This window comes from Lutzomyia longipalpis, chromosome 4, assembly GCF_024334085.1.
Source record: "Lutzomyia longipalpis isolate SR_M1_2022 chromosome 4, ASM2433408v1".
Classification (NCBI taxonomy): Eukaryota; Metazoa; Arthropoda; class Insecta; order Diptera; family Psychodidae; genus Lutzomyia; species Lutzomyia longipalpis.
This window is the reverse complement of record NC_074710.1, coordinates 9,737,517-9,751,196: the sequence shown is the minus strand read 5'-3', so window position 1 is coordinate 9,751,196 and position 13,680 is coordinate 9,737,517. Positions and strand designations below refer to the sequence as shown.

The following is a 13,680-nucleotide window of genomic DNA, read 5'->3' as shown; positions in this document are numbered from 1 at the left end:
CCATTTATGAGCCAAAAAGAATACAAAAAAAAAGAGCCCTGCCGCGTTTTGAATCTGCAACCACCCTATCACGCGATAATTGAGGAAAACATCATTAAAAAAATCTACGAAAGCTTGAAGAATCTGTCTTTGAAGGGGGGCAATAGATCCATGTATTGGCAGGAGCATCGATGAAATGTGAGATGGTAGAATCGACAAATTTGCATATATTGAATTTCTTTCTACCTTGGCTGAACCTTCAATCATCTTCACTGTGCGCGCACCAACAAAAGGTGCGGAGAACGGAAATTAAAATTCGATGAGTCGTGAAATAAAGAAAAACACCTTTGAATGTAAATCAGGCGATGAAGAGAAGGTATAAAAAAGTGTAATGGTTAAATTATTCACAGAATTTTTTTCGCACCGCTTTCAACCCCCTAAAGTTTCGCACTTTACCCACCCCCCGCGTGTGGGGGCGTTTTATTTTCACCCCCTCGAGGGTACACGGGGTGCTTTTTTTATGGCACTCGTGGCTGAATGAAAACAAATAATTGTGATTAGAATTTATATACCCGGGACGAGCGAGAGGAGCAGAGAGAAAAAAAAGTTGAAAATTGGCAGAACCACAGGAAGTCTCGTCCTTTCGGTCCCTTTTTTCTGGGTCACGCGCGCTTTCACAGCATTTTCGCATCACTCTCGTGGAGAAATGTCGAAAACTTTGTTGTGTGTGCGGAAAATACGCACACGGGGAAAAGACGGAAAATAGGAAGGTCTATGAGTGGAGAAATGGCATCTCCACGCAACTTTGCGCGCGCGAAGGGGAGTGTAGAACAAGACGAAGAAGGAGCCCATTGATAAGGAGATTATTATACTTGATGGCTGGAAAAAAACGCCAGAGCGCCGGGTGTGACGTAAGAAACCAATCGATAGCAAAGCTAAGGTTTGAGGGGGTGGAGGAGGGAATTTCCTTTCCGGTATAATGATGTAATCGGGGTAGATTGTCGGTGCGTTCTACTTGATCCAATATCCGCCAAAAATGGGTGACGTGGTAGCAAAATGCCCAAATTATACTAATTCAATGGGATATATGGGGGATGCTGGCGCGGAGAAAAATCGTTTTCTGTTGTGTGGAAGAAAAAGGAGTTTGCAGAGTTTGCGAGATTAACTTGGAAGCATTGCCCCACATTGACAATGAATGGAGACGAAACACACTCCATTTATTCCTTCTAGCACGACATTAATGTCCAGAATTCTCAGAGGGGGGGGGGGCTATTAACTTTGCTTTTTCTTATACTGCCAACACGCTAGACTGTGCCAGAATTTCATCACAAAGATATAATTTGTTCACATCATCAAATAATCTTGAATATTCTAAAACTGTTTCCTGTTGCAAATTTGATTTATATAGTTTTTTTTTATTGTGGAGGGCGTAGATTTTGCGGGAGTTATTTATAGACGAGTCTTTGAACAGATTAGCCGAAATGTGTTTTTTTTAAGCACCTGCCTGTTATGAAAAAATGGAATTTTCTTCAAAGATTTTCTCAGTATTAAAGATTGATTTATAAATATTTACTGAACCTTGATTTTTTTTTTAACAAACTCGCAAAAAAAATTTATTAATTACAGTTTGATTGAGAAAATCATTGAAATTCATTTAATTCATTATGTTTTCTGACTAATTATCGAGAAAAAGTGGAGACGCCGGGTAAAACACCAGGCGTCTCCATCACCACATCTGAAAAATATTCCATTGAGAACTTGAATGTGTTGACAGAGTTTTTCAAAAATTATTTTTCTGTATTTATCATTATTTTAAATTTTAAAAAAAAATTTAAAGAAGTGAGGGTGTCATGTATAACCAGGCGCCTCCATCTCTATTCCTTATAATTCTTACAAGAATATGTAGCCTCAAAGATTCATTTCCTTCGTTTTTTTTCAAGTTTCTCTGTAATGCATCAATTTTAATATTTAATTTTTTTGTCTTCACAAAATCTCCTCCATCTGTTTTGGTCCACTTCATCCTCATTCCCATAGAGCATAACAAAATCTGTCTTGTATTTTAACATACATACACCCCCCACAAAAAAAGAAACCACTATCTGATCCCCCTTCTACTAATTTCAGTGTAAATCATTTGAAATTATCTGTGTAATAAAATTAAAAATAAGTTACAATTAAGAAGCCACTTCAACCGAATTCTTCAATGCGTTGAAAGTTTCTTCCACTGAGGGGGGATTTTCCGCAGAAATTCAATTTGAATTTTGAAAGTTGGAAAGATGCAAGACACGCATCGTTAAGCACCCTCCTTCTTATTAAACATAGCAAAAAAGAATTGTAGGAGTAGAGAGATTCCTCTTTCAGGGCTGCCATTAATTCGAGCGCACACATGAATTTGGATCCATTTTTCTTTCTTCACATTCTTAAACCCCATTACGGCTTTTCTCTTTCGATGTATTGTTTTTCTTACCCCACACTATAAGGTACAGCGGTGACTTGTACTACACACAAAGACGAGAAAATTGTGTTGAATATTGATTTAAAGGAAAATTTTTTTGACTTTTAAAAAAATATATTTTGAAAATGTTCGAACAATTGTGATTATTTGTTTGATTTTGTAAATATTGCAAATACAAAAGAATGAGAATAAATGATAGTTTAAAATAAATCAAAACGTCGCCGATTAGAAAATTGAACATTAACCCAATAATTATGGATACTCTATATGAAAAAAATCGTTCAAAATGCTAAGAATTCAAATATATTTTTTAAAGATTTAAATATATTTTCTAACAAGCTGTTTAATGAGAATTTAAGATTTTTTTTTTACTTTTCAAAATTAATTAACAAATCTTTGAAATCTTTACATTACATCAATTTGTGGTGTTTACGCCCTTATTTCTTCTCCAGACTGCATTCCGATTATTCCAACCAACCACTTAAGACATAAGAAGATTGTTTTCTAGAAATTTTTAAAAAAAAAAATTAACCTCACTTTAATATCCTTTATAAAAAAAAACCTTCTAGGTGTCTTATAAAATCCACAAAGGATGAAAAGAGCTTAAAAAGCTTTGAAGCACTATATTTCGCATTATATTCAATGCATTTCAATAACTTTCCAACAATATCTCTTCTATTGTTGCTACCGTGATTGTTACCTTATATACGTCTTTGTATAAAAGGTGTCACTGCTTTCATCCTTCAGTGTGCACCCAAGAGAAATGTGCCGTGGTAGAAAAAGAATGAGAGAAAAGGTTCTGAAGGATAGATTTTGAGCTCTTTTTTTTCCTCCTCGAGGGTTAGTTTTCCCTCACTGTGCGAGGCGGAAGGAAAAAAGGCAAGAAGGGAAGAAAAAGAGAAGAAAAAAAAATGAAAGACGAGAAAGAAATCGCAAATGGGATTTCTTCTCTCAGTGGAATGCTGACGCTCTTCGGTAAAACGCAAAGTTATTCCCCATTGTAAAGGTAAGAAATGAGGGTTTTCACACATTCGATGGGGTGGTGCCCCCATACCACTGTGTGCAGCACCCTTGCACCATCTCTCCCAGAAGGGTCCTGCTGAAGTGCCTCGAGTTGATTTGAGCCATTCGTGTGAGCGTGCAAAAAGAATTGAAGGGAAATTTCCTCACGAATTTATCGTTTGAAGCACACAGTGGGGGAGAGACTTTCTTGTGCACAAAAAGTCATTGAAATACGACAGTCATTAGATTTAATAAGACGAACTTCAAAAATCTCCTTTTCCCTCTTTTATTGTTAACGCTCCTCTCGTGAGACAATTTCCACACACACACACACACACACACACACACACAGAAGAAGACTTTCCCTTTACACACACACACATACCGTGCACGGAGAGCACAATTACATTTTCTGGGGGGGAATTATAGCTACACTAATAAGCAATTTTGGAATGACTTAATTGACTATTAAAATGTGGCGAGACATCGCACATAAACAACACAAAACCATTTTAACTTTATGGCCAATTCAAATTGTTCCTTAAATTGTAGCAAAACTCCATGTTTTAGTTGACTTACTTCTTTTTTTTAACGTGTGCTTCCACGCAGTTTCCGTTGAGGAAACATTACCACCACGTTGGAGAATGTACAAAAAAGTAAGAACTATAAAAGACGGTGACAGGTACTCTAATTAATTGTCTCAGAAACATTACAAAATACATACTAAAATGTCTCATGGATCTTGGAAATTCTCTCAGACTCCATACGGCCATAATCTTCATTGGCAGTTTTAGTTTTAAAAATACGCTACCATCGCTCACCTAAAATACACAATTTTGCAACAAACCATTGGTTTTATGTCTTTTTGCAGAGAATTAACTTTTATTATGCAATTTCTTTGCTTTTTAACAATGCGAAAAAGAAATATTGAGAATTTTATTTTAAGTTTCTTCAACTAAAGATTTCTCAAGAATTTCCATTAGATTTAGTTTGAATTTATTTCTAACGCAATGACTAAAGAATTTCCATAAAAGAAGTCTTGATTGAATTTAGGTGAATTTCTGCAAGATTTTCAATTCCAGTGGTTTCTATAGTCAATTCAAGGAGTTTAAATTCTAATTTTGTTTCTTATCTAACGCTAAACTTTTCATTTCCTCCTGAGACCACCACCGGTGTTCGTTAGAAAAATTCTCGATGTCTCCAAAAAAAATTCTAATTTCCGGAAGTTGAATATTCCAAAAAGAGCTAAATGGAAAAATTATTTTAAAATATTTTTGAGATAAAAAAAAGGCAAAAACAAAAATTTTAAAAATTATAAATTCGCCAAATAATTGTAACAACTAATAGGTTAAAAAATTTATTGAGGAAAGGGAAATGTTTCCTCCATAATTATTTAATAGCATATTAATCTTATCAATCTTCTGCCCTCTAGATCAAATATCCTTTGTAGTTATTCTGCATATTTTTACAATTAAACATTTTCTTTCATGTAAATTCCACTTGAGAACCTTGAGAATAACAATTTAATTTTAAATTATATAATACCACTCTCTCTGTACTTTCAATGGATACTCAGGCAAGGAGTTATACGTTGAAATGATTCCCTACTAGAGCGTGGAAAAACTTTTAATCGAAGTCCTTGTGTGAGGTGCATTCTCCATCTACAATTATTCTCTTTTCAATTGTGTCACCTCTTCTGTAAAACCCCTAGTATGGACTTTTACAACTTCTTTTCTTTTCTTTTCCTTTATACATTGTGCGAAATGTATGTGTGTGTGCACTTTGGAAATCGACAGGAAATTCAATAGAGAAAAATCTAAGAGAGGAATCACAAAACGGTCAGTTCAACTTTTACAACTCTTTCGACTTTCTTTTCACTGAAAAAATGGGGTAGGTGCTGAATGTGGGGGTGGTTGGAGAGAAGGTCGGGCTGCCTCTGAAAAGTCGCCGAAGAAATAGAGGCACAAACTGAAAAGGATTACCTTCAAGACACAATATTAAATCCCCTTTTGTGAGCGCACAATCCTCACCAATCCATGCGGGGTTGTTTCACAAAATCTCACTGTTTGAAGAAGCACGGAAGAAGTTGAAGAAAAAAAATGTTTTAGATTGAATTCTATGTTGGATATTTTTCTTTTAACCCAACTTCCTTCACCCTTGGAAGGTACTTCTTCTGCACAATCAGCATCGCCCCCATGGATTTTCACAACCCTCCTTTTCTTCTTGCCACTCCAACCCACATGTTTGACAATAAAACCCGTCAAATAAAATATAATTGCCACAAAATTCTTTTCTCTGCACACACACCCTCATGATACCACACCGGTTAAAGGGCTAAGCCATTGCAAAGAAAATCCTCTTTCCTTGTTCAACAAAATTCGCCATTCCACTAAGGGGTGGTGGATGATTTTCTTTGTTGATAAAATGAAAGAGAGAATACACACAGCTATTTAAGGAATCCACATATAAATTGTTATACAACACTGCTAAACGGAGAAAGAGATTCTAAAGACAAGATAGGGCTAATTTCAAACTGAATAATTACAGAAGAAAATTTCTCTTTGAATTGCTTATTATGATTTTTTTTCTTTGAGACATTTCTTTATATTTATTTTTTCTTTTTGATATTGCTATAAAAACTTTTATAAAAGAATTTATTTCTTTTCATTAATTTTTAGCAAATTATATTAATTAGGCGAATATTATTATTATTATATTTTTTAACTGCCAACATTTGCAAATAATTCTATTAAGTACTTTATTTTCTTATATGTAGATGATTATCCCGCAAGAGGGCCATGTACCTACTGTGGCGACATCTTGTGTCAAAATTTAATAGTGTTAAAGGATAGGTATTCTATAATGAATTTTAAAAGGAGTTCTGAACGGCAGAAGTAAATGTGAAATCCGCTTAAATCTATAGCTGTTTATACATAAGCCATTATATGAGAGACACACATTTTTCCCGCAAGATGGCCAAATACTATGGCGACATCTGGTATTAAATTCGATTTTAAAATAAAATTCTAACCAGAATTCCTTAACAAACCTTCATAGAAATTTCGTTTAACATGAATGAGTGTGTAATCTATCAATGTTGTCTGGGGATTTTCCTAAAGTCAACTTAACATTACTGTGCTACCTTAAGTTATATTTTCCGGATTTCTGAATTTGCGTCGAGTAGTTTCACCAGCTGCCGCAGGTGGAGCTACCCGCGCTTCTCTTGTCAATTTTCTCTCACTTTTCTGTAAAATGCCCTCTGCGAGGCACATGTGAAATATATTCGCTCCGCGCTAAATGAAGTTATAATTCTCGCAATTCGTGTGTTTTATAAAGTGTGGTTTGCCGCAGCCTTCTACCTTGTCGTCTGGCCTCTAGATTGGATGGGGAAAGGACAAAGAATTTCATTTTTTGATCCTTCTCCCCAGACCTCATGCTAATTCCATATTTATTCCAATCTATCTTAAAGGTATCTATACTACGCCCCTATTGATCGCCCCCAAGAGTGGCTGACTAATCTTTACATCCTGTATATGCCAGGTAACGACAAAGGAGGCTTAGTGAGGCTCTTATTGGGCAGCATTTATTAATCCTGTTCTTTCTACCTTTGCATATCAAGGTGAGAGCCGCCCACATTTTTTGGTCCTTCGAGCCGGATCTCATGCTAATTCCATATTTATTCCAATCTATCTTAAAGGTATCTATACTACGCCCCTATTGATCGCCCCCAAGAGTGGCTGACTAATCTTTACATCCTGTATATGCCAGGTAACGACAAAGGAGGCTTAGTGAGGCTCTTATTGGGCAGCATTTATTAATCCTGTTCTTTCTACCTTTGCATATCAAGGTGAGAGCCGCCCACATTTTTTGGTCCTCCGAGGAAATTGGACTCAGCGTGCTGCAAGAGTCATCGCATTTCCGTATCTTCGTCGAGGCTTCTCCGTCGCTTGCCCTCCAGCCAATGAAGAAAGCGTCTAACATCTCAAATCTCACGTCGTGGAACCCCGCTACAACTGCCAAAGCATTCAACGAGAAGTTGCCATCCGCAAATGTGCCATCCGCTGCCAATTCTGTGTCATTTGTGGGGCCCAGCATCTCAGCGCAAAGCAACTTCCGGCAACACCACGTGGAGTTTTTGGAGAGTTCAGTCAGTCAAAATGACTGTAGCCTTTCTACCCAAGACGCTTTGGAGAGTGCAGTCACACCAAATGACTGCAGCAATTTTATCTGTGACGCTCTGGAGGATGTAGTCATGCACAATGGCTACTGCAATTCAGTATGCAAGCTTCTGGACAGTGCAGTCACGCACAACGACTGCCGCAATTCCCTTTCTGATGCCTCGACCTTTACAGTCACTCAGTTTGACTGTCGCAAACCCAGCCTAGACACTTTGGAGAGCACAGTCAAGCCAAATGACTGCTGCCTTTCCAACCAAGACGCTTTGGAGATAGCAGTTACGCAATCTGACTGCTTCTATTACATCAGTAATGCTCTAGAGCGGGCAGTCCTGCAAAATGGCTGTCGCTATCACATCTGCAAACTTCGGAAGAGCTCCGTCAAGCCAAATGACTGCAGTTTTTCCATTCACAATGCTTCAGGCAGCGCTGCCACGCAATTAGACTCTCTCAAGTATAGCCAAGACACTTTGGAAAGTGCAGTCCCTTACAACGACTGCCACGATTCCCTTTATGATGCTTCAGAGGGTGCAGCCGCGTGTGTTAACTGCCACAAGCCAATACTCAATGCCATGGAGAGAGCAGTCTTGCTTACTGACTGCCGCAAGTCCAATAATGACGCTCTAATGCGTCCGCAACGTACCTACCTGATGATGAAGAACTTTTCTGACATCGCCATTGTTACTTCGTTGAAGATCTTGGCAACCTATGATAAAACGAAGGAGCTGATTTACTGTCTGGTAAACTTGTGGATACCCGAACCAGCTGCACATGTATCCACGTGGATTACCAATGGGAGCCTTCCCAGACAATGGTGTGAACCTTCGGATGCCTTTCTCAATGATGCCAGGAACTCGTCAGGACAGCAACATTCATCGTCATCCCGGGGGAACTCTTCATCAGAGTTCCCCACAGCTAGAATCGGATTGACTTCTTTCATCGATGCTCCTACGGACGCTTTCAAGTGCTTCACATTGGGCTCGCACTCACTATATCCGTGCCCCAATCTGACAGCGCAGCTTTTAGATGAGAGATTCAACTCGATGCCACTCAACAATGCGACACAGGAGAATCACGATTCATCGATGTCGCATACTTTCTTACCTTACCATAGCACACTCCTTCAAGTGTATGTACTTGAATGCTTGGCAAATGGGTCTCTTGATGACGCCTTTGAGAGTTCGTGCAATTGCTGCATCTTGGGCTCGCACTTCCCTTATCAGTGCCCCAAATCCTGTGCACGAATCGGCGGAGAGAGACACCACTTCATTCGATACTTCCATTTTGGAATAAACTGCCGGATAGTTGAGTACTACATCAACACTTGCCAGTACCGTCGTTGTCTTCAATGCAGAGAACCATATAATGTTCTACTTCATGAACATTATGCTGCAATTGCCTTTTATGTGGCTACTTCAGTCACACCGCTTTCTCTTATGGTTCTCCTGCTTAACAATCAGACGCCTGCTGCCTTACATCTTTCTGGCAAGCTTCAATCGGCATGCAATTCTTCATCCAATGGTCTGTGGAAGTTATCTTATGGATCTTCAGCAAATGCTTCAGCGGCAACATCGTGTCGCACCCTCTTAACAACAAATACAGTCCATTTTGCAACAGCTATCGTGGTTAAATTCAATTATCCAACTGACATGGTGACAGGAACACCTTACATCCCACTTTGTCTGCACACTGTGCTCGCACTCGCCATACCAGTGCCTCAATGTGCCAACATAATCACCGAGAGAATTCCTATCAATGCCAAGGATGAACTTCATGATAGGAAAGTGCGCATCAATCACACTTCTCGGGATGGGAACCATTTTGTGTTCAACAGTCACCAGCAGCAGCTTCTGTGTAGGGAGTCCCATGACCACTGCAGCCCTTTTGACTTCCCTATGGCATCCTCAACTGTGCAATTCTATTTGTACAAATCGTTATTGCTCATTCACCACTTTCCGGACAATCTGAAGTTTGACGTTTATCCAATAGATTCTCAATCACCGCTTCCCACGGTACTCGCTTATCTCCTGCCTTATCAATGGAAACCCAGCTCAAGGAAGCCAGTGGAGAATTGTTGGATTAGTTGCGCATATTTTGGAAAATGTATTTTTCCTCACCTGACCGCCAAGTTGACCGTTGGCAACGGAAAGTTCGGTGAAACAAAATCTCAATCAGCTTCTCCATCTCGGCATTCATCATGCTGCAAATACGATGACAACATTGCCGTAGAGAAACTGGACCCAACAACAGCTTTATGCATCCATTTAGTGGAAATTCCGGTCACAGCAAATTTCCTTTGGGAAATCCGGAGCTCGAACAAAAATTATTTTCCACTCACCTTTGACCACTCTCCGCTAGATGGCATGAATGTGTGCAGCATAAATGTTGACATTTATTTGTTTACTTTTGCACACATTTGTCAAGCAGCATTTTTCCTTATTTGTGATAACGCTGAAGGGAAAACCACGTCACTTTTCACAAGGATTTTCATCCCGTGGACCTTCATCACAACCTACAGTGTGTATTTCATCATGCAATTCATATGTGAAGTTAATGATGTGAGTGCGCCGCCATTGTCAAGAAATTATTTTACCTTCAAGGGTAACCTTAAAATGGTGACACGCACTTTTCTCTCAATGTGGAAGATTCCTGCAAGAAAATACGAATTCAGTCATCGTCTCCTCAGCTCACTCGCTGCAGTAGTGTTGCTCAATCAATGCATTTTGCCCTGGAGACTATACATGACTTCTTTGGAAGGAACTTCATCCAAGAACATTGCTTATGGCAATCCCGGAGTCACTCTCATGAATCTTCAGACTGATGAAATTCTCACCCTTATCCGTCAACCCAGCGCAACAATGGATTTTTATCTCAATGGAATTCTTCACGAGTGCAATACCTCATTAACATTAGATCTCAACACCTTGGTTTCTACGCACGCAGCATTCTCTTCAAGTGCTTTAGAAACCCATTTCTGCAAACATCTTCCGTGTTGTGATGATCGTCAGTGGATGGTGAAGGTCACAAGTCACCTTTCTTCAATTTTGGCATGCTACCAGACAAGAACGTACTACAGAAGTTTCATTTCTTGCCCGATTGTGGATACAGCATTCCGGAACTTCTTGCTGAAGTTGAACAACCTACATTCTTTACCTACAAGATGCCCTGACTGCTCAGCATACGTTCAAACAATCATCCCAATTAGATGCAATCATTCTCTCTTTCAAACATCATCGACTTTGGTTGGGATGAATGAAGCATTGACTCAATGCTTCCAAGCGCATCTGAAGCATCGTAGATTGAGTACTTCGGGAGGATTTCGATTCTCATTCCTCGTCCTTAACAACGTTCTCAACAACATTGAAGGATACTTTCACCGCAATACTCTTCCATCCACCTTATGCTACTCGTTTGTGAGAAACAGCAGCTCGAGGAGAGTTGCATTCCAAGGATTCCGGAAGCGCATCGAACTCCAGCACATTCAACATTTCCCATTCATCACCAACGAAGCCACTGTATCATCTGAGGATAATGCAATCCTCAATGTTCCAGCCCGAGGGAATATGTCTGGGGATTTTCCTAAAGTCAACTTAACATTACTGTGCTACCTTAAGTTATATTTTCCGGATTTCTGAATTTGCGTCGAGTAGTTTCACCAGCTGCCGCAGGTGGAGCTACCCGCGCTTCTCTTGTCAATTTTCTCTCACTTTTCTGTAAAATGCCCTCTGCGAGGCACATGTGAAATATATTCGCTCCGCGCTAAATGAAGTTATAATTCTCGCAATTCGTGTGTTTTATAAAGTGTGGTTTGCCGCAGCCTTCTACCTTGTCGTCTGGCCTCTAGATTGGATGGGGAAAGGACAAAGAATTTCATTTTTTGATCCTTCTCCCCAGACCTCATGCTAATTCCATATTTATTCCAATCTATCTTAAAGGTATCTATACTACGCCCCTATTGATCGCCCCCAAGAGTGGCTGACTAATCTTTACATCCTGTATATGCCAGGTAACGACAAAGGAGGCTTAGTGAGGCTCTTATTGGGCAGCATTTATTAATCCTGTTCTTTCTACCTTTGCATATCAAGGTGAGAGCCGCCCACAAATGTTAAACTACAATTATATTTCTCCGCAAGAGGGCCATAAGTACTCTAGCGACATCTTGTGTCAAATTCAATTTTAATGAAAATCATTGAGATGAATTCCAAAGGAAGTTCTGAAAACAATTCTAAGCAGCGGAAATGAATATGAAACTAATCTAGTATTGTTTATAATGACAAAACTCCTTCTAGCACACGTTGGCACTGTAAGGTGAATTTCATTCCACCATACACATTCGATGTAATTTATTTCCTTCATTAAAGTGAGAATCCTTGCGAAAGTAATTATGAGACAATTTCATTGTTATCACCCCCCCACACATCGTCATTCTCAGGGAAGTGAAATGAACGTTGAGGTTTAGCTGTCTCCAGCATAAATTATATCATAGTTTGACGTCTTCTCTCAACAAGAAGTGATGTATATACAACAATTTTCACTGTGACGGAGAAATTTCCACAAATTTCATTTCACCTCCCACCTTCTCACAAAGTTCACTCCCCACGTGCAATGCAGGTTTCCCCGCGTGTAAAATTCGCAATTTTGCAAATTTTCCACAAGAATTGTCTTGTAAAATGGAATAATTTTTTTTTTGAGGTTTTCATGGGAAATTTTCTGTAAATTTGTGCTTTTTTCTTCTTCTTCAAATACTAAAGAAATCACTCGGCAGTGTAGCTGGTCTTGTGCGATGGCAATAAATCTCTTTGGGGAAATTGTAAGGAGAAAGTGCTTGAAAATTCTTGGAGTTTTGTACCTATATTTCCATTATAAACTTTTATGTTTTCCCAGTGCTACGCAGAAAAAAAAAGAACCTCGAGTTTATGAATTCATTTCCATATCCTGCGAAAGCAAAACCACCCCTTGCTGTATGATTAATATCTCAAGACAAAACACACACACACACACATTCTTCTCATTGAAATATGCTTTGGGATCTTCCGCGTATAATTCTAACCCATCATTCTTGAGTGCAAAAAGATACCCCCATATCTGCGGGCTTTCTTCCCCCTATTGAATTATGAGGCTTTTGTAATAACAAATTTTCATCACCCATCCGAGGTTTCAGCGTTGGGGGATGCTCATCTTTCCGTAACCGTACAGAGATAAAATGGGCCTTGTTGCGCCACCCTCCCACACACTAATGTGGTGTGTGTGCCAAAAAGTGAAGACAGATCGTGTTAAGGGGTGCACAAAGCCACATAGATAAATTTTACTAGAACACCCTCCCACGTAAAATGAGATTTTCAAGCTTTCTGAGAATTGTTTTTTGTAAATATTTACAAAATATTTTGCATTGCATTTCCATATATAATCCGTAGTACAGTGCTATATCAACATTCGTCAAATATTATAATGTCATTCCCTTGACTATTCTTTATTCAATTTCCCCCATTGCTTTTTACTTTTAGGAAAGAATGCAAATATTGCATTATCTCAAACATGCAATGGCAGTGCTACTGAAACGTCTACAAAGTTTGTCTTAAGAAACTACTTAATATTTTATTCTTGTCTTGTATGTATAAAATTTTATTTGTTTATCATTCAATTGAGTGAATTTTTTTTAAAGTAAATTCAATTCTTTTGATGTAAAATTTACTGAAGAATTTATTTAAATCCTTTTACGTACTTCGGATCAAATTACTTAAGATTGACAATGTTTCACGTAAGATAAGGGCAAAATGAGGTCCGAATTGGACCACGTTTCCCTAATTTTTGTCCGTCACCCATCTGATTTTCACATGGTAGCTTAAAAACAATATAAACTAGTTTTCTCGAGAAAAATTAGATTGGTGGCAGTTGAGCTTTTTGAGATTTTATATAAAAATTATTTTTCTTGTAAGTGTAAGCAAGACATCCAATAGCGAAAACACAGGTCACTCTCACTTTTTTTTATTATTTTGCGAATTAACCCCTTCGCGTCCACGTGAAACCTATGTTTCTACAAAACATCGAAACATGCGTTCTTTTTATCGC

At 38.6% G+C, this 13,680-nt stretch overlaps 1 protein-coding gene and 1 long non-coding RNA gene across 3 annotated transcripts in view; both read left to right on the top strand.

Annotated features, from left to right (window-relative positions):
• Nucleotides 1–13,680, top strand: part of LOC129796083 (MOXD1 homolog 2) — a 271,362-nt gene that overhangs the window by 79,054 nt on the left and 178,628 nt on the right. The gene's annotated exons all lie outside the window — the stretch shown is intronic.
• LOC129796283 (uncharacterized) lies at nucleotides 6,554–11,708 on the top strand. Of its 2 annotated transcripts, none has more exons than XR_008751198.1 (4): nucleotides 6,554–6,905; nucleotides 6,977–7,055; nucleotides 7,134–7,204; nucleotides 11,547–11,708. It is a non-coding gene; the product is annotated as an uncharacterized LOC129796283 (long non-coding RNA). The 2 variants fall into 2 exon arrangements; XR_008751199.1 differs by lacking the exon at nucleotides 11,547–11,708 and adding an exon at nucleotides 7,284–7,609.